At 38.7% G+C, this 20,542-nt stretch overlaps 1 long non-coding RNA gene across 1 annotated transcript; it reads right to left on the bottom strand.

The window, feature by feature from the left end:
- Positions 1-4,528: 4,528 nt before the first annotated feature.
- Positions 4,529-18,969, bottom strand: LOC102082265 (uncharacterized). The gene is made up of 3 exons (XR_269697.4): positions 18,824-18,969; positions 18,318-18,437; positions 4,529-4,792 (listed from the first exon to the last, which is right to left on the bottom strand). It is a non-coding gene; the product is annotated as an uncharacterized LOC102082265 (long non-coding RNA).
- Positions 18,970-20,542: the final 1,573 nt, after the last annotated feature.

The following is a 20,542-nucleotide window of genomic DNA, read 5'->3' as shown; positions in this document are numbered from 1 at the left end:
AATTACTGAATTCTGTCTAATTGCTGCTGCTAGTGGTTCGATAAAATTGCAAACAGTGAAGGGGAGAGTGGGCATCCCTGCCTGGTGCCCCTCAGGAGACAGAAGCTGGAGGATGTCTGGTCATTTGTTCTCACACAAGCTGTTGGGGAATTATATAATATTTTTAACCAGTTGATGAAAGAGGATCCAAAACCAAATTTGTGTAAAGTTGCAAATAGAAATTTCCAGTTAACTCTGTCAAACGCTTTTTCTGCATCTAAAGAAAATATTGTAGTTTCAAGGTTTTTACTGTATGAGTAGTCTATCAAATTAAGTAATCTACGTGTATTTGTTGATGAGTGCCTACCTTTTATGAAACCAGTTTGGTCAGGATGAATTAAGAGGGGGGTTATTTTCTCTAATCTCTTTGAGAGAGCTTTGCAGATTATTTTGAGGTCTACATTTATAAGGGATATTGGACGATAGCTTGAGGGATATACAGGGTCTTTGCCTGGTTTTAGTAAGAGATTAATGTTTGCAGAATTCATATTTGATGGAAGTCTGCCATTTTCTTTGATTTCCAACAACGTTCTGTATAAAACTGGTGCTAGAATCGTCCAGAATTCTTTGTAGAATTCTGCAGGAAAGCCATCTGGGCCTGGAGCCTTATTATTGGGCATACTTATCAGGGCTTCCTGGAGTTCACCTGGTGTCAGTGGCGAATCTAGTGCCATTGCTTGAGTGTCTGATAATTTTGGGAGAGTTATGTTGTCTAAAAACTGATCAATTTCCTTTTTAGATGGGTTTATTTGTGGTGAATACAACGTTTTATAGAAATCCCTGAAAATGTTGTTTATTTGTTTCGGGTCATATACTGTGTTCCCAGATGAATCTTGAACAGCACATATAGTTGTTTTTTCTTTATTTATTTTTAGCTGGTTTGCTAGAAATTGACCGGATTTATTACTATGTTCATAATTTTGTAAGCGTAGTCTTTGTACTAAGAATTTTGTTTTTTTATCAATTATCTCATTTAATTCTAGTTTTGTTTTGCGTATTTTGTTCAGTGTTTCCTGATCTTGGTGGGACGCGTAGGCTTCTTCTAGTGATTTGATGGTTTTTTCTAATTCCTGAATATTTTTGTTTTCTTCTTTCTTTTTATGTGATGAGAAAGAAATTATTTTACCTCTCATCACAGCTTTCCCTGCTTCCCATAGAACAGAAGCTGATGTTCCGGGAGTGTCATTAAAGTCTAAATATGAAGTCCACTCTTTTTTAAAATATTTAATAAAGTCTTCATCTTTAAGCAGTGAAGTATTAAATCTCCAGTTTTTACTTGGCGTAGTATTATTCTTGTGCATTAGTGTTAAAGATACAGGAGCATGATCGCTGACAGCTATAGGATGAATCTCAGTGTCTGAAATGTCACTCAGCAGTGAGCTGCTGACCAAAAAATAATCCAGACGAGAGTAGGAGTGATGAACATGTGAGAAGAAAGAATATTCCTTACTGTTGGGGTGGAGGGAGCGCCATGCATCGCAAAGACCAAAGTCGCTCATATACTGTTTGATTATATTTGTGGACTGCCAATTACGCTGAGTTCCTGCTGTATTGAGCCTATCCATTTCTTCATTTAGTCCAAGGTTGAGGTCGCCTCCAAGAACAAGTGTGCCATCTAAGTGTTCAGAGAGTGCACTGAAAAAACTGTGAAAAAATGAGGGATCATCAACATTTGGACCATATACACTTACAATACATAGCTTTTTATCACATATAGATAGTTTAATGATTAAGAATCTGCCCTCTGGATCTATAACTGTATCGAGTACTGTGAAATTAATATTTTTATGGATTAAAATTGCTACTCCCCTTTGTCTAGAATTATAACAAGCTGAGAACACATTAGGAAACTCAGGTGTTTTAAGTTCATTCGAACCTTTAAGAGGTCTGTGGGTCTCTTGTAAAAGGACAACATCTGCCTGTAGTTTTTTGAGTTGGTTAAATATTTTTAACCTCTTTTCTCTGGAGCCAGCTCCATTTACATTCCATGTAACGAATCTTAGTTCACCCATAGATATGTTTGTATAACTAGGGGTGTATGCTGTGTGTGTGGCTTAGACAGGTGGAGAGAATACATCACCAGTTCATAAATAAAGAGAGGGAGAGAGAGAAAAAATGCGTGGCGAGATGCTCCCTGAGTCTGATTATGTGTGTGCATATTTACTAATATGAGTAGTACGCTTGACTTAAGTGTGTGTATCCTATACTGTGTGCGCTGTCTGTCTGATGTAAATGTGCTGCCGTTGAGCGCATGATTGTGTGTGATCGTGCTGTGCATATGTGTCGAAATAAAGTTTGTGGATGAGTCTGGAGGCAGGTGATCGAAGCAGTGAAAGAAATAAAGAAAGAAACCAAGTACAAGGGTGAGCAGCATAAAAACAGGAGGGGGAAAAAGAGAGAAAAAAAAACGAGAAGGAGAGAAAAACAATAGCAAAAAAAACAAAAAAAACAAACAAACAAACCCGGAAACATTCCAATCATACCGTTGACGGAGAGTGACGGTGTTAATTCTGCTATGAAATTAAGATGAGCCGATTTGATACTGGTAAGTTAAACAGATGTTAATGTTAAGTTAATGCAAGTTAGTGTGAGTGGATAGGGAAAGGGTGTAGCGGATTCTTATCTGGTGTGAAGTTAATACAGCCACGGAGTGATGTCGGGGTCGCGGTGGAGCTGTCCGTCCACGTACAGCCGGTCCACAGCGATGACAGCGCGGGAGCCCTTCTGGATGAAGCTGCGTCGGATTGGGAAGAGGACCCTGCGTCGTTCCAGGATCTCTTTGGGGAACTGGTCGTTCACGCTGAAGTCCGTTCCTTTTAATTCCCTCCCGCGGCTTTTCACCTGTTCCTTTTGTTTGAAGTGGCCAAATTTGGCCACAATAGGACGTGGTCTCCCGGCCGGCGTCCTCACGGCCCCCAAGCGATGCACTCTATCGAAGGCAATGTTCTTTACGGTGTCCTCCGGCAGCTTCAGGTGGATTTTAATGAAGCTTTTCACCGTTGCCTCTGCATCCTCTCCGGCAGATTCTGGAATACCGGAAAATACAAGGTTGTCACGCATGCTACGGGCTTGTAGATCGATAACTGACTCTTTTATTTTTTTATTTTCAGTGTTTAGCTGGGTCACGTTATCGGTGAGAGATTTGACCGACTCCCGTAGCGTGGCATTTTCAGCGGCAAGCGTTTCCACTTGCTGCTGGCTGAACTCCAGGGATTCTCGCAGAGATTTAAATTCCTGGTGTAAAATCTCCACCAGGGACAGCCTCGCATCGAAACTGGACAATCGTTGGTCGATTGACTCCAGGATGTCTGCAATGTCTTTGCCGGCAGGTGATGTTGTGCCGGGGGAGTCTGCCGGGCGACATCTCTTCGATGACGGTGTCTCAATTTTGGCCGGGGAAGATGCACTCTGGGCCTTCTTCATGACTAAATCTTGGAAACAGCGGTCGATGTAATCTTGGAGAGCGTCTAAACTCTCCCCGTTGTCCTCCAGGGTGTTAGGGATGATAGGACAGATGTTGTTAGTTATGTGACAATTGATTATTATATTTGGTAATGCTAAAGCTTAAAGAAACTTTGTTCAGTTCTAAACTACCATTCGCTTAAATTTTCCGCCAAAATCTCCGGCGTCTGACGTCAGTTACAGCATGTGTCGCTTACCTTGTCCGTCACTTCCGTCACTTACCTCCTCACTTCCCTCACTTACCATCAAAATGCTTTTTTACAGCTCATCATGTTGAGTGACATGAGGGGATGTGAGCCACTGAGGTCAAGTGTAATGGGAGTCACGCTTTCAATGGTGCAAGGCAAAAAGCTGCATAAAGTAGTTTTAATCATAATAATGTGCTTTGATTTCTTGCTGTGGGGAATTTATCTTTATATTTGTCCTACTTCAGGGAGTGTAAAGGTCAAGGGCAGATGCAGCAGCACAACTGCAGGAAATTCACAGTCAAGGACACTGGATCAGTGGATATGCTTTCCAATAAAGTCCAGACCCCCTGATCAGCAAACGCCTTCGTTGCGCTGACTGTCCTCTACTGGCCTCCAGCTGAATCTGGTTGACTTTAAGGTTTGAGTCCTTGCTGCTGAATAAATAACTGGATTTTCCCCAAGTGTATATTGCAGAACTTTCATCATCCTTTAGATCTATACTGAAAGCATTTTCAAATGTAAAATAGACATAAAAGTCTGTCGGTTTCAGGGGACTTCAGCCTTATCATTCAGGGCTGAAATGAAAATGCATTATGTTTAACTATGCAAGCTATGTAAACAATGTAAACTATGCAAGTTACACTATAGGAGACACAAACTTGTTGTCATAAAAGCATAAATTAAATAACTTTACTTGTTTTGTCTGCTTGGTTAGGAAAGTGCAAGCATCACTGAAAACATTTTTTGAGAGACTTGATTTAGCAATGTTACTTATATTGATTGAGGACCAGGATATGCTAAAAAATTTAATACTTTAATATAAATAAATCAGGAGTTAAATCAGCAAAGTACAGGTGGATTTGCAAGGTCTGCAAGCAGACCAGTAACATAAACTTAGACAAGTATTCTCAGGTTTACGAGCAAGCAGGATCGCCACTGAGTGCTGGAATGGTTAGTTATGCAAAAAGACTCATAGTCTCTGGACACTGCAACCTGGGATCTGTTTCCTGAGAAGTTAGGTAAATTCCACAGTAACGACCAACCTCCCTTCTCCTTGCTGGATACCAGTGACTGTGTTTGGCCCCGTGAAGCAGCTTATTTTCCTGCACACAGAAATCAGCGGGAAAAGCAAATAGGCACATTGATAAAGGGATGGTTTTCCAAAGAGGATCCTGTGCAAAGGAGAAGAAAGGAGCACGAGTGTTTCATAGATTACTTGGCACCAGCAGATATTATAACCTGAGCAACACAATACAATTAGACGAGGTTAACAAACTGCAAATGAGTAGTGGAGATGTTTGTGCTTAAATACCAAGGTTGATTGTAAATGGATGACACTTGTACTTACCAAAGATTTTCAGGGACCACACCTGCTGCCAGAAAAGATTGCTTTTGCCATTCATGCCCACACTTGCACAGGCAAGTGTCTTTGTCTTGCTGTAATATTATATTGATATTATGACTTGCCTTTGAGGAGGTCATGGTCCTCCAAGAATATCCTAGCCACAAAACCTGGATAAGTTCCACCAGTGACTTGTGATGACTGCTGATTTGGTTATTATGGACTTTAATGAATAATTAATTTACAGATTACTTTACTAACCCAAATTAAGAGATAACACCAAAATTGAAGACTTGCACCGATTAGTAAATTAAGAGAACCCCTATCGCCTAGACGTTTTTTGCCCACGTTTGGTGCATCATATCCCACTTCTGAAACCATGCTAACTATGGGTGGGGAGCAGGTGGTTGATTGTTTTTGATCTCTTCTGCCTCCCATTCCACACTGAGCCATGGAGATCTGATGAAGTTTAATTAATGATTCGATAACTATTGAGGCATTAAGAAGGATGAAGGCATGAAATACCACTGAGGAGTGGGAGCATGGCTAAGCGGGATTTCTTTCCACCTGCTTCTCCATATGTTCTGCATCTTGTTGTGTTTACCCTCTCTGTCGCTGTCCTGCCTTCTCTGTTTTCCATCTGTCTCACTGTTTCATTCAGTGTACCTCCTGCTAGCCAGCTTATTGCTCTGTTTTTAAACACACTCACAGACACACACCTCAAGCAGCAGGAGGTATGAAACTGTGTAGGAAATCTGCGAAGAGCCTTGCAGACACTTTGGTGTCAGAGCTAAAAGGATGCAGTGAGAAGAGTGTGTTATTTTGTCTCATTAAAAAACAGCCGTGGTTCCACTTGTATCAGGACAGTGTCAACAGTGCATCAGTGATACTATCTGGGAGTCAACTTGGATGAATAAACAGCTCTGCACAGTGAGAGTAACTCATGATTACCAACTGTGGGGCTGTATCTGTTCTATCGGACCTTATCAGTGTGCTAGTGTGTGCATCAGTAAAAGGAGGAATGTGTGTTTTTCACCGTTGGAGATGATAACAGTGTATTACCTGGGAATGCATATATAAGTGTAACATTATATATTCTGAGCACAGTTCAAATCTAACGCTATAAATGGTAACTGAATAACTTTGAGGCTTAATTAACAGGGCTGATTCATATTCACACCTTGAATTAAAATGAAATCTTCTGAACACCTGTGTTAAATAAATGTATATGTATTATTGGTTACAGTTTAGCTTTAGATGGGCCCATTTGTTACGTCAGGTTTTGAAATATGGAAATCCCAGCTGGGATCGTCATGCCAGCTGAAGCTTTTTTTTCCTTCTTGAAAAATTAATGTTGACCTTCTTGAGATTTGCTTGTTAATGTCGATTATTCATTAACAGATTCATTTCCACCAGGTAAATCTGAAAGCCAGTGCTTCATTTTAGTTGTTTCCTGCAACTGATCAAGAAGGTCAGGTTCAAAAGTTTTTTTTCATTAGTTCAGTTTCTTCTTTTTTCGTTAAACAATCTAAATATTGAATTGTATGAAACCGATGACAAATTTAAAAGAAAAACTACTTAGAAACATATTTATTGTAAATTACTTCTTGTAACCAAATTGCCAGTGCCTACACAGAAACTTTGACGAATCAATACTTTAAATGCACCCATCCTTACATTTACATTACTTCCCAAACTACTGGGAGTTGGAACGTCACCTGTCTGGTGAGGATGGAGCCTAAACTAGTGTGTGAAGCTAGATATAGTCAAGCTCACCTCAATGCTGTGCTTGGGCTCTGGAACCAGTCTCCTGGAGAGGAGGTGATCTTTATTCCAGTCTGGGTCGCATTCAGTAAAAAGTGGCATGTTGGTGGTATGTTGGCATCAGTTTTTAATCAGTGGATTAGAGCGGATGCCCAATCCATACATCAGGGATGTATGGATGAACTGACTGATTGATTTCCAAACAAGGCACAAAAAGTCCAAACCAAACCACAATCCAAACTAGGATTAACATCTCCATTGTTTGAACTTAAAATCCTCTGAGGGAGTGTGAACAGGCCAAACAAATTAAGGCCCTAATTGTACATGAAATGAATTACACCTATTCTCAGTGAATTACAATGCTAATCATTACATTAGTTATAACTGTGCATTATAGTATGCATCATGTCAGTATAAACCAATTTAAATGCACTTCATGTCAAGGGTTATTCAGAATAAAGTATTTGGCAAAAACAAGAACAAATTCTGTACGCAGAAGTTTGCATGCCAGAAATGTAGAGGTGGCAGCTGCACAATAACAAAAGAAAAAGAGAAAACTCTCCAGCTTAGGATGATTAGTTATTAAAATTCCTGAATTTGCATTGTGTAGTGTTGTACTCTGCCTGCTTGAACTAACTGGACTGCCAATAGAGAGGCACTTGTTTCAGTTCTGGCTTGGCTTCCTCATTATGTTCAATATTTCATATTCTGTTTGATTATATATGCACAGAAAAGGGTTCACTGCTACATGTTTCCATCACACCATCTATGTCAGCTGTGAACCAGGTTCTGAGTTTATATTTCAGAGAGTAAGGGGATGACACATATGGAATTACTTCCATAAAGTTAAAAAAAACCCATAAAACCACAAACATCCTCATCGCAAGTGTCAGTCTAGATGCTGGACATTTTGGTTTGGCATTCTCTCCACTTTGCCCTCATCTGTGTCTTTTTTCTCTCTGGTTGGCTGTGTGCGCAGAGGAGCCATCTGTTTGGGAGGAAAGCTCATCCTTTGGCTGTCTCTTTGTTGTTAGAAATAAAACATCCCCTGTGCTTATGCTTTTTTTCTGATCTTTGAAATCTGAAAGCGCCACATGTTTCACAATCATTGCTTGCCCAGATTTTCAGGTTAGATTTGTTGAATATGTATGGAAATACAGTATATAAGGCAAAAGCAGAGTTTGTACAATTCTAACGAGCTTGATAATCAATATTTGGTATGACCACCTTTATTCTTTAACAGTCTGAATTCTCTTAGGAAAGCTTTCTTATAATTTCTTGAAGAAGTCTTTAGGAAAATCTCTCAATGATACTTGATGTTTCAAGGTTGTCTGGATGCCTTTTTTTTCTGTTTTCTGTCACCATGTCACTACTTCACTAATGTTAAGTCTCAGGCTACGAGGGGGCCAGTCCATTGTGTGGAACACTGTTACTTAAGTTCAGGTATGCTTTTACTAAATTGGCTTTGTGGTTTAGATCATTTAAATGTTGAAAACTGAATCAGACAACTTTTCAGATTATTTAGCATGGCGCACTTTTCTGTTTACAGAATTCCATCAATTTCGACAGAGCATGGACCATGTTTTACAGATGTGTGCCAATCTCATCATTGTTCCTTTCTCTGGACCTCCCCCCGTACAAATTAATGATGATTTAAACCAAAAACACTCCATTAAACCTACTGCTACTGACTTCCAGTGCTTGTGTAATGTGGCATACTTTAGCCTTTTATCCCCATTCACTTTCCCCTCCTTCATGCCAGCCACCCTCCCACAGATACCATTTCTGACTTTAGCAAACAGTAGTTGATCAGCTAAAGGACCACATGAATCTGTCAGGTGTTCCTCGTGTGTCAGGTCTTTGCTGGATTTTTTTTTCCCCATTTTGTATTTCCTTCAGCTAGGTTGTCTATTACATATAGACACTGGTTCATCCCTTGAGGTAGGTGCCTTTTTCAAACACTTGAATAACTAATAATTCAGTTTTAGGTGGCTTAAGAAATGACAAAAAGAATGTTTCTCAGAAAATGGTAGAAAAGAAGAAGCCTGAATAACCTAGACACTCAACACTGTAAAATACTTTTGTTGCTAGTCCAAAGAAAATGAATCTGATGAAGGCTACTTCAATCTCCACATCCTATTAGCTAGAAAACAAAAACTTTCATTCTCAAAATTATTTTTGCTCTCAGACATTTTAACGATCACCAAAAAATATATAAGAAGACAAGAGTATGCTTTTAAAGTCCCATTCTTCTGTTTTTTAGGTGGGAATAATGACATAGAGTATATTTATGCCCAGACACAGTCCTATTTATTAGCAATAATTGCACCAGTAAAATACCAGTGAGTTGGTATATATTGCTCATTTAGCAACATCAGCAAAAATTGGATGTCCAGCTTCCAAACTCCAATATAATCAAAGAATCACATCATCTTTATTTAGACAGACTCCACTGGTGGGCCACCATCTCTGAGTCTCAGGAGGGAATTAAGAAACCTGCTGTATATGTAAAATAAAGAGTACCATACCTCATTAAAATGATGCTTTGGCACAAGTACTGATTTCCCCTAGATCATCTCATTATTTAATTAAGGTAACGGTGCATAAAGTTATAAAGCGATACCTGGATACAGAGAGACCTGGATGGAACAGTGCTGAGTTTGTTTACAGAAATACCAACATGTGACAGCGCGTTGCCTACTGTTTACTGCATGAGCACATTTTGGCATTGCTTGCTGTCAAAGAATCACTATAAATATAAACTTGCATTAAAGTGCTATGAAAGCAAATTAAGTTAAAAACAAATTATCCACATAAGGCAGCAAATGTTGATATTTTTATTTTATATACAGAAGGTGACAGACTGTCACATCTTTCTGATGAAAGTAAACTGACCACAAAGTTTGGCAGAAACTGCTGTGTTTGACAAATCTGAGATGCAGCTCGTGTTAGAAGCAAGTGTTAGAACCAACCACTGGTGTAAGAAGGAAACTTTTAACATGTCACTACAAGGATTTTACTTCCCTTTTTTCCAAACTCTTCAGCTAAGACAGGCGACAGAGTCAAGCTCGGCCATAATCCCAGAAGACCAGGCCAATATGACCTCATGTAAGGTGATCACTCTGCTACTTTCCCTCAATGCATCCGAGTAATCTAGAGCTATTTAAGCTTCTTGAGCCTGCCTGCAGCTGATGCAGAGCTACAAGCCACGTTGCCAGCCACTTCTTCCCCAGCTCTGACTTTTTATGTAGAAAAAACATTAAATGAGAGAGATTCTGCTGAAAATGTTTATATTAACCTCCCATTGCTAAGATTCTTTGGTTTATTTTCATACTTATAATCTGAACTGAACTGAAACTCAACTGAAAACAACTGGCTTTTATAGCAGTGAAGTTAATTAGCAGAATCTAAATCTTAGCGTCTGTGATCCATGTTACTTAACTGAAACTGGAGCACAGCAGCTTTCAAATAGTCCTGTCCATCTGAATTCCAGAGGCATTTTACTAAAAATGATGTTAAAAAATTGGTTGGTAGGAGCATTTGCTGTTTAATGTACATAATTTAATAGAGCACTTTGTTCTGCCCTGGTAACTCCATAATTTCCTCTTGGATAACCTTTAAAATTCTGTGTATATTACTCAGTATTTGAGTACCACTGTGGCTTCATTAGCTGCCATTTATTTCCCTAATTGTAGTTTTAACAGGCTCTCCATTATAGCACCCTGTGTTTTGCAGAAGTGCCAGGTTTTATCTAATCATCTTGCCCTCGGCTTGAACAGTAACTCCATAAAAGGTTATTCTGCTTTGGGTCATTGAAAACCTTTCAAGGGTAATTATGATTTTTTTTCCCTTTTTTTTCTGAGCTGCTTACATTCAAAAAAGCCACGAACCAACAACTCTGTCTTACACAACATGCCCAAATATTCAGAATGGAAGCTACCCAGAACAGATTATGTCTCCCCGTTTAAATCCTTAGGAAGAAGCTACATTTTGTAATAATTTAGTAAAGAGGAGTCAATCACGAGGACCATGAGGTGAGTTTGCAATGTTGATCATCAGCGAATGTGGCTTGGTGGCTAAATAACTACAAAGTCCAAGGACTGAATCCAGACTGAGATGTTTGTTGCATGTTTAAAACTCTTTGTCTCCCTCTCTCTCAAAGCAATTTGTGATATTGGACTTTCTAGTGGTCTGGGGGATTGTTAATCTACCGTTTACGTGGTGCCACATGGTGCTGCTTGGTCTGATGTTGCCCGTTTTTCATCAGTGGAATTGTAGGTGTATCTTTGCAGTTGCATCAAGACACCACCTGCAAAGATAAACCTACAAAAGGGTGCTTTTCTAATCCCATAAGGTGGATTTTCAGGCACAGCCACCACAGGACATCTGTGGTGTGTAAGTGAGACACCAGAAGCTTTGAACAAACTGCATTTTGTGCACTCAGAATGAGAATGCCCCGACCAAGCATCAGAACTTGTTAAGCGTCACCATTTGACATGCATGAGAGTAATTAATTTTTTTCCAATTCTTAATGAGCTCTGTCTGTCTGGATCCTCAAGACAGAAACATCAGAATTCTGGATGCAACCATGTGTGGGTAAAGCCAGCACAGATTTCACTTTTTCAGTAGTTGCAAAGCAGGTAGTGATTTAAAAAGATTTGCATTGTATATAGTGTCTTCTCTGTAACCAGATTCAAAGTATCTAGGTTTTGTTGTTGTTGTCTGTTTTTCTAAAGACCTCACAGCAAAAATCTATGCCATGGGTTTTCAACTCCAGTCCTCAAGAGCTACTGTCCTGCAGCTTTTAGATGCATCCCTACTCCAACACGGCTGAATCAGCATGCTGTCAAGTTTGGCAAAGGCCTGATAACAAGCGATTCATTTCATTAAGGCGTGTCGGAACAAGGATGCGTCTAAAAGCTACAGGACAGTAACCTTGAGGACTGGAGTTGGACACCCCTGAGCTAAGTGAAGGTAGAGTCATGGAGTAAATCTGAATGCTGACATTGGGACTCAAAAAATAAATAATATATATATGCATGCATTACCTAGATTTTGTGGCAAGCATGGACTGCACATAAATAGATTTTGGAGCCAGCAGAGGTGAGCTCAGATTGTATATACATCCCTCTATTTACATCCTCATTACATCCGCATTTAAAAATTAGACTGCTAGTTTCAATTAATCAGTATTTGCTTTAGGGTTAATGATTTATGTTTACTACTTGGGCGTGTAGTGTCCTCTTGTGACTTGTGGGTCATTAAAAAAAATATGATGACAATGTTTAATCTTTGGGCTTCAGAACAGTAATCTACAAACCAGCAGGTGACACATCACAGCAGTTATGTCTGTCATTTGCAGCCTTTGATTACAAATACCTAATAAGTTTCATTTAATTGATCAAGCCTTTTGTACTTTGTGTCGACACATCAAAAATCTTTTTCTGCTGTTGTTTCTGTTGATGGAAGACACAGTTTCCCTATTTAATCCAGTGGGTTTTGTCAAGAATTACTGGGAATTAAAAGCGAAGGGAAACTGAAAGACAAGAAAAACTATATATTTCTAAAACCTGATCTTTTTCCCAAAATCATAGCTTCTCCCTTGGCTCGGGAAAATAAAATGAGTTTCACCTGAAACACCCAAACTCCATTTAAATCACCACCAGCAGCTGGGTGATTTCTGCATGGCAGCAGCAGTGTGGTAAAGCAGAACCAACTAATCAGTCCTAAAGTAATCCGCGCTGAAAGACTTTCACGTTAGCAGAGCTGCCTATCCTTGAAGCCGTTAACATGCCTTACATGGAGCAAATTGATTTTTCTGGCCTGATTAAACTTGCCCTGCCTGTGATTGGTGCTGTTGACTGACAGTGATTTCCCAGACTGATTCTGGAGGCTTTGATTGCTTGGGTTGTTGTGTTGGCAGACACTTCATTTAAACACAGATTAGTAGAAGGGAGCATGGAATCTTTGCTTTCAAAGAAAAGGTTTTCGATCTTCTTAAAAAAAAAAAACTCTCCACTTTTGTTTATTGTGTTTTTTGTTTTTTATTATGTCAAAAGTCAGCCAGTAACTGATGGTTAGTGAGCTCTTAGAGAAACCTCGCCGTAGCACCCACACATGGAATCAAAATGCGTGAATCTGTCACATTGTATGTAAACTTTCACATGTTTAAACTTACAGAAAAGAATTACATTTATTGGAAGCTAATTGAAATTCAAAGAAAGAGAAGGAATAAAAGAAATAATCATCACAATGAAGAGGACATGTCACTTACTTCTGGTGAAACTTGCTGAGACTGATGAAAGTGAACTCGACCACCAGATGAGGCAGAAAGTCTGTGGTGGTATGGGAATGTAAATGATCTTCTGAGGGTGCAAAATCATCAGCCCTTAACCTCGGAAACATTAACAGGTACAAATAGTTACAGATGGCAGACTGTAGAGCCTTGTGATATTTATTGACTGGCATGTTTTGTAGGTTTAACACATCCATTTCCAAAAGAGCAGAGAACACTCTGACGTTCATCGTTCAGATACTTCCTTGTTTTGTTTTGTTTTGTAAAGTTTCCTGGTTTAGCAGTTTGTTTTCTTCCTGTTTTCCTTCTTCAGTTGGAATTGCATGATGGTGCATATTTAGTTAGTCAACATATTTGAAAACTATTCATTAAATTCCATACAATATGTTGAACACCTACATGGACATCAACATCCTTAACTTTTAGTGGATGTTTTTAGTGCCATTTATCTTATAGTTATTTATAATTCCTATTACAGAACCAGGTTGAATAAGTAGATTTCCTGTGGCACAAGATGTTGCTGTTGGATCTCTGTCTTTTAATCAGTTATGCTGTTTTTATCTGTTTTTGTCTGTACTTTTTATCATATTTACCTGAGGTAATGTGATGCATATCTAACCATGCCTCTTTTCAAAACAGTAACGGTTATCAGCTTTCATATTTTCACTACTCAGAGGAACCAGCTGTTTACAGTGGCTTTCAAATGAATAACCCTCATTCTTTAAGGACCCCAGTAATGGATTTAATGGTGTGAAGTTAGTCTTGTCCTCTTGTTTAGCCTGTGGGGAAAGTCTGTTGTTCTGGCCACTAAATGATCAGTCTAAAAGGGGATGAAATGCCATTCGATCAGCAGATTGGCCTTTCTGGATAAATCTCATTAACTCAGGAACATGCCATTCCCTCGTCACTCGTCAAGCCAAAATGTCACAGAAAATTGGCACCTTTGCTCTGGGTGCACAGAGAATTCATATGACCCCATGAAATGTTCAGCCTCCACTGCACCACTTTGCACGTCTGGGTCTTCTTTTTTTCCACTGAACACTCTTCTCAGCTTTAACTGGTTCAACAAAGTGTTCTGGATCAATTTCCCATTCGAATAACTGAAGAAAAGTATCCTTCTATAGCACACATGCTTCTGAGTGAATAAGAAAGGAAGAGCTTGGAAATGTGCCTGAAAGACTTTCAACTTGCTATATATTTGACATTTTATATTTTCTGAGCATGATCAAAAAGATCACAAATAAACACTGAATGTGAAAGTGCATTTTGTTGGAGCATTGCACTGTACTATGTATGCGCAATTGTGAAGCATATTATCATCTTTCCTCTACATAATTCATTCCTCTACATGTTTACTTGGTTATAGTGATTTTCCTGGATAATATAATAAAGGGTTGTGGATACTTCAGACATTCTCTTGGAGCATTTTGGTTTTTTTTATTTTTTATTTTTTTTCCAGTTTTAAAGTAACCCAGTGATAGTGGTCAGGGGTTCCTTTGGTATACAGTAAAGGAAATATTTGTTTACAAAGTTGATTCAGAGATGATTTTGCAACATCAAAGCAAAAATGAAATAAAGTAATACTTATACTTACACTGTAAGACATGTTATTTAAACCTAATCCAGTACTGTTAACTGAAGAGTAAACTAAAAAAATTGTGACTACTTGATTCATTACTGTTTAAGTGAGGCCCAACTTGCTCCGAAAGCAAAGGAGACATCACTTCAATTTGTGTGGATAGAACTCCAAGAGCGCAGTTGCCTGCGAGAGTGTGTGTATGCCCTACAGCACTCAGAAAGCAGAGGCTCTCACGTGCATGGTGGCTGTTTCGTCTGCTTGACTGCTTTGTTCCACACATGTGGTTTGCTGAATTTGCAGATGAGGACAGTAGATGTGTGCGCTTGTGAAAGTCACTGCACTTGTTACTATCCAACATAAATATGATGTTGCAGTTGCATGAACATCTGCAAAAAGTTGAGAAACTGTCTCAAAAAAAGTTTTCACATAACTCTATGCAGGCCTGTGACAAAGTAAGTACACCCTGTGTTCAGCAGCTTGTAGACTCACCTTTAGCATCCCACTCAATGTGTAGACTATTCTGTTCCAGAAGTCTTGTACTTTGTTCAGATACAATTGTGCAAACCTAAGGTGTGCTGCCATGTTCTTTTTAAGCCTTGATTATACTCTGTTGCTGAGACAGACATTTAGAGACCCAATGGCAGGGTAGTGATTATTGCTATACTTCTTTTGGTCCAATTAGTCTGCTGGAAGTCCATCGCATTTGGCACACGTATGGTTGGTGTATTCTAATGCAAATTCTCCGCACAACTTGGACCCTCGTGCTTGTCTGATGTATGTCACTCAGATTCAAGTGAACCCGAGCAGATTCACAGACATGGAAAGTGTAATCAAGACTAGAGAAGTTCTTGTTTATTTTCAGGTTCTGTTGCTTTGTGATTTGTGGTCTTAGTTTTCCTAATTGTGTAGTTTTACTCAGTGTCATGAGTTTTTTTTTCCCCCGTGGTTGTATTTTAGTTCTAGTTTCTTGTATTTATACAGTTTTTTTAAGTTAATGTTTCTATTTTTTTAATTATTGTTAGTCACTTCATGCTTTACTTAGTAGTCAAGTGTTTCTTGTGTCTTGTGTTTAATTATACTTCTTCCCCTGTATGATTATCTTTATTGCCTTCACCTGTATCTAGTTTTGGTGATCTGTTATTTTTAAGGCATTATTGGATTTGTTCTTGCATCAGCTTCTGTATACAAAAAATAAAAGTTACTTGTTTTTTTCCTGCATTATTTTGCTACACCAGAGCTTTCAGTTGATTCAGAAAAATAGAGGGGGGTTTTTTTCTCAAAAAATACAGTTCCTGTCATGGTGCTGGGTCATTTGACCGAGCCTTTTGAGTTTGTGTTTGTGTTCATTTGTATCACCTGTGTTTCCCATGTGTTTCCACTTCCCTTGTACCTTTCTGTGTATCTAAGACCTCTGTCTTCCTTTGTTCATGTTGTCTGTTGTCCTCATCACATCTCCACAGATTTCAGGTTTCTTGAGTCTCAGTTTTGTCATGCTCCTGTTCATTTATTTTTTATGGTTTTTCATATCTAGTTTAGTTCTCCCAGTCTAGGTTACTGGTAGTTTCACCCTTGCCTTTTGTTTGTAGTTTTTCCTAACAGCTTGAATAAACTGCTCACTTTTAGTTTAACCCAGTTCAGCCTCTCTTGTGTCTGCTTTTAGGTCTGCTCCACAAACTCACCTTCCACTCGGCCTTGACAGTTCCTAAATCAAGCTCCTATTTTCAATCCTGAATATCCAGAACATCCGTGCATAGGTTATTGCAGAGCTTCAGTTTGAAACATTTAATTTACAAAAACATAAGACTATATGCAACCCAGATTTCACATTGATGTGCTAGTTGTCTTTTCACCCTTTGTATAAATGATGTCTGAAGTAAATTACTGCTTCACCATATTGTGGATGGCATTCTATATAATTTGTGTTATGAATAATTGGTGAATGATATCTTGTTAATTCCAACTAAACTGTCATAATCGCAAGATGAAGTGAAGAACTGATCAAGGAATAAAAATGCCGCTATAATGTTGGGCACATGACCTAAAGCAGGGGTGGGGGGACTCCAGGCCTCAACGGCCGGTGCCCTGCAGGTTTTAGACGTGTCCTTGATCTAAATGACCTCCTCAACATGTCTTGAAGTTCTCCAGAGGCCTGGTAATTAACTAATCATTTGATTCAGGTGTGTTGACCCAGGGGAAATCTAAAACCTGCAGGACACTGGCCTTTGAGGCCTGGAGTTCCCCACCCCTGCTCTAAAGATTTGCAAAGACAATGAAAGCAGGTCTGCTTTTTTGTTCAAGTTTAAAATAAAAACAAAAAAAATCTCTCTGCAACCAAAGAGAATTCTCTCTTCATTGGCCAAAATTCATGAAAAGGTCAGTCCTGGATAATGTTGCACAGATCAGGTCTGGCGCAGCTGTCTCACACACACAACAGGAAATGCCTGGATGTTTTCCCAGGATTGGAAATAAGAGTATTTCCAATTGTGGGAAAACATCCTTGAAGCACACTCATTCACTCTGAACTCTCTGGAAAATTACCTTTTTAGCTAAAGAGTTGGCAGAGTAAAAGCCCTTTAATATCCTGTTTGAGTCCGTTGGAAAAAAGTTGGTTACATTTCTTATTCATTTTTTAAAAAACAGATAAAACAAACGTACGTGTGTGTGTGTGTGTGTGGTGGTATAGTGGGATAAGAATGACACTTCTGCTCAAAAATGGTTTTCTTTGAGTAACAACTATGTAAGCTCAAACCTGCATCACTCCCACACTACTACACCATCAGGGCCATGATGATGGAGTGAGACTGACTGTTTAGACCAGATACATCCATCCTGGTTAGACTGAATACGTCAGTTTAACATGTTTTATTACTCTGACTAATGAAATGATCATATGCTCTTTTGGGTAGAAAAAAAAAAAAGAATAATTCTCAAAACAGTTCTTGTTTGTGACTTCTTGCCACAAACGTGCAAATCCATTCTATCTTTATGAAATCACCACAGCTGTGCGTACAATGCACTTCAAAGGTTTTCTATGAAAAGAGCCTCCCTACTCTCTGGTTGAATGGAAAATGTTGCAACACACAACAGGTAGAAATTGTAACTAACATACATCACTGTGAAACTTAACCAGCCGCTAATTTTTATTATTTAAAGTACTCCGAGTTTGATTATGCACTAATGTTTTTAATGTTATGCACTGTTTTTATTTTGGATGAAGTCAGATTTAAAATTCCTGTTACAGCAACAAGGTTTTTATACAGGGGATTTGGGATCTATTTTTTGCCATGTTTGTAGAAATAAAATGTTCTATCAAGCAATCTGAATTATATAAGATCAAACCCACTTTAAACAGATAGGGATAACTCTAGAAGGTCTGTGCTACTGAGGTAGTTTCTGACCCACTCTAGAGAGTAGAGAAACATTCATTTTGAGGAAACTTCTTTAAAAGACATATACTGTAACTCCATTCATTAAAAAAAAAGAGTTAGAAATTGGTTTAAAAGAATAGTAAAATGATCTTTTATTCAAACCTGTCTCCCTTCTACTCATTACCCTGGGAATGAAAAGGCCAGCTGAAACTTCCACTCTTCACCGGATTGTCATCACCTTTGTGGTGGTAATCAGGCCCACTCCCTGTGAATTGCTCACCTTTATATTTCCAGTGATTTGACTTCTCCTTCTCATCTTCTCTCCCAGCACCCATCTAATCCTGTATTTTGGCTGTATCTGGAACAGAATCTGCACACCAAGAAAGCTTCTGTGTTTCTACTGAGAAAAAAATGAGAAAGATTGAAATTTGGTGAATCTGTTGAAAGATTGAGAAGATTCACCATCCACCAGTTCCACTGCTCAATGTCTTGTAATACTGACCACAATACAAACTTCCCTGATTCTTGCTTGTGAAAATAGTGAAAATAGTTAAAACTACAATTGCTCCACTGAGTCTAGTGTTTGAGTATTTCATTCTAGCAAAAATGACATTGGAAGCCAGGCAGCACAGCCAGTCTAGACCTGAGACCTGCTAAATGCACTAAGTTACCTAATGAGTCTTATTAGTTCATAAGATTTTTTTACACACTGACTTTAAAAAATACTCAAGGAATTGGTACAGCTATAAAGAATAAAAACTAAAATTTTGACTCAAAATAATTTACCTTCAGTTATTCAGAATCCAGTTTTGTTTAATACAGTTAGGTCCATATATATTTGGACACTGACACAAGTTTTTTGTTTTTACCTGTTTACTGAAACACATTCCAATTATAGCTATATAATGGAGTCTCAGCTTTCATTGAGGGCATCCACATTCAAATTGGATGAAGGGTTAAGGAGTTTCAGGTGTACCACCGTGTTTTTAAAGGGGCCAAAAGTAATTGGGCAGTTGACTCAGTTGCTTTGTTATGTCATTATCAATTAAGCAGATAAAAGGCCCGGAGTTGATTTGAGGTGTGGTGCTTCCATTTGGAAGAGTTTTTTGTGAACAGACAACATGGGGGAAAAGGAGTTTTCTATGTAGGTGTAACAAGCCATCCTTAAGCTGCAAAAAAAGAAGAAAAACAGAACAAGACTTCATTGCCAGAAACGGGTTTTTAACCAGGTATTAGAAATTAACACTTTATTTTCAGTAATTTAATTTATCCGACCACTTTTGAGCCTGTGAAATGAAGGGATTGTGTTAAAAAATGCTTTAGCTTCTCATGAACTGGATTGGGTAATTTCTGTTTATAGGACCATTCTCTATAAAATCTAGAAAAAGGTTTGTGGAAAAAATCCAAGTAAATTAGAAGTTTCTATAATACTCAGGGCTACCTTACACATTCTGACGCTCGATTTGAACTTCAGCAGGTTATCTACATGATTAAATGTAAAGAGTGGCTGCCATGTGAATTGATGATTACATATTTGTGTTAACAAGCAGTTGAATAGGTATGACAGGAAGAGGAGTGTTTACACTTCAGAATTTAAACTAAACTCTAATTAATTCCAAAAGCATCTGTTGTTGTTCGGAGACATACAAGCAATGCCAAACAACACAGCAAATGTATATCAGTTTACACACATTGTTATCACATTATTATTTCTATGCTGTGGGATTTTAAATTGCTGGTGGTCTTGAAAAGAGGGATGCAAGCATGGCAAACCTCCCTCGTAAACACAGACAAAATAAATAAAACAAAAAGGCCGGCCCTTTGTTCTAATAGAGTCCATAAATAGGACAAAAGAGGCCATAAATACAGAACAGTGCTCTGTGAAGCAGAACAGTCTCTCAGGGGTTATATTCAGCTGGTGTTGTGCTCGTCTTCCTCTCTGCCCTGCTTCAGCCTGGTTTGAATTGCTTTCCATAATTGAGGACAGAGAGAGGCTCCTCATCTCTTAAAGCCTGCAGTCTCAGCCTATCTTAATAGAGATCTCCCCTCTCAGACTGAATCCATGGAATCTCATCAATCTGGCAGTGAATGCCACCTGAAAACAAAAGATGCTTAAGAGTTACTACCTGTAGGCTGAAGGGGAAAAACATGTGCTGCTGATCAGATAATGATTAATGCTCAGCAGCGTAGGCTGAGGTTTCCAAAATCCAACAATGCCCCAAAATATCAGTGGTGTTTATTGAATAAGTTGTACGATCTGTCATCAGAGTAATTTAAAAGTCTGGTAATGTAAGTTAAAGGCACAGATGACTTGCAGACCTCAAACAAGGCTCTACCTTATCTTAAATTGAAAAAATGCTTTGGAACTGTTAATCAGATTTCCTTGATTGCACACAGATTGCAGAGAGTATATAAGGCTAATCTTCATGCAGACATAAAAATTGAATAATGTAAGGTAGCATGTGCATTTCAAGTCACAGTACTGATGAACTAAAAAATGCGTAA

This window comes from Oreochromis niloticus, linkage group LG13, assembly GCF_001858045.2.
Source record: "Oreochromis niloticus isolate F11D_XX linkage group LG13, O_niloticus_UMD_NMBU, whole genome shotgun sequence".
Lineage (NCBI taxonomy): Eukaryota > Metazoa > Chordata > Actinopteri > Cichliformes > Cichlidae > Oreochromis > Oreochromis niloticus.
Note: the sequence above shows the minus strand (reverse complement) of the source record. Positions and strands in the feature narration are given on the sequence as shown.